This window comes from Cynara cardunculus, assembly GCF_001531365.2.
Source record: "Cynara cardunculus var. scolymus isolate 2C chromosome LG 2, CcrdV1, whole genome shotgun sequence".
NCBI classification, from domain to species: domain Eukaryota; kingdom Viridiplantae; phylum Streptophyta; class Magnoliopsida; order Asterales; family Asteraceae; genus Cynara; species Cynara cardunculus.
The window spans coordinates 65433464-65434674 of record NC_037529.1 but is presented as its reverse complement, the minus strand read 5'-3'; positions in this window follow the sequence as shown (position 1 = coordinate 65434674).

Below are 1211 nucleotides of genomic sequence, written 5' to 3'. Positions count from 1 at the left end.
ATATATAACATAACTTAAAATAATAATATATAAAGAATAATATATATATATATATATATATTACTATATAAAATATAAAAATAAAAATGATAAAATATATAATATTTTTTTAAGAGGATCATTTCCAAAGTATTCAACAACCCTATTAATGGCACTCCCCTTTCTAAAAGTTACTTTACTAGATACACAAATTACAGTAAATTTCAAGTATCATCAAAGGGTTTTTTCTTATTTAAATGGTTATTTGGCAAACTAGTTAATAAGCTAGTTGATGATTGATAAATTAGCTGATGAATAAATCATGTTTGAAAAAACTAGCAAACAATAATATAAAATAACCAAAAAGGGCATCTTGAAAAATTAATTAGATGTAGTATTTCAAAATATAATTGATTAAAACAATTTTAAATTGATTATATATCATAATTTACTTTTTAATATTTAATTTTAAATAAATTGTATAAATAAACAATACTTCAAACATAAAAATAATGTTTAAATTTTTTTATCAAATATTTTATAATATAATAATAAATAATCAATTCAGCTTTTGAACAATTAAACATGAAATGTAATATAAAACCAACACTTTAAAATTGATCTCAAAAACCTCAATAATATATTAATATAATAAAATATATTATTTTATTATTTTTATAATATTAAAGAAGAATTGAAGATAGTTTTGGGTAATAAACTTACATCAACAAAGACCTTAGACCAATCAAAAAGGCATCACATACATAATTTATAGGGTCACGAGCCTTCCATTTCGATATATATTTGTTTAGTTTTCCATTAACTTAAGTATATATTAATAAAGCAATTATTGCAAATGTTTGTTTTAATCGATACATAAAATAATAATCTATTTTTATAAAAAATTTTATTATACTATTGTATTTTCTATTTTTCTTATCATAATAATGTATTTCCAAACTATTTTTTATTATAATATTATACTTTAAATTTTTTACCCATTATAACATTGAATAACTTTTTGATTTAAATTTACTCATTATATCAAGTTTTCATGCCATCTTAATGTCTACATAAATTGTTCACAGCGATTTTCTTATTATAGTATTGTACTTTTAAAATTATTTTATTATAACGTCTATTAATTCTTATTAAACAATATACTATAATTTTAATATTTAAATATTTTACATATTATTTAATAAATATATTAAATAAATTAAAAAATTCTA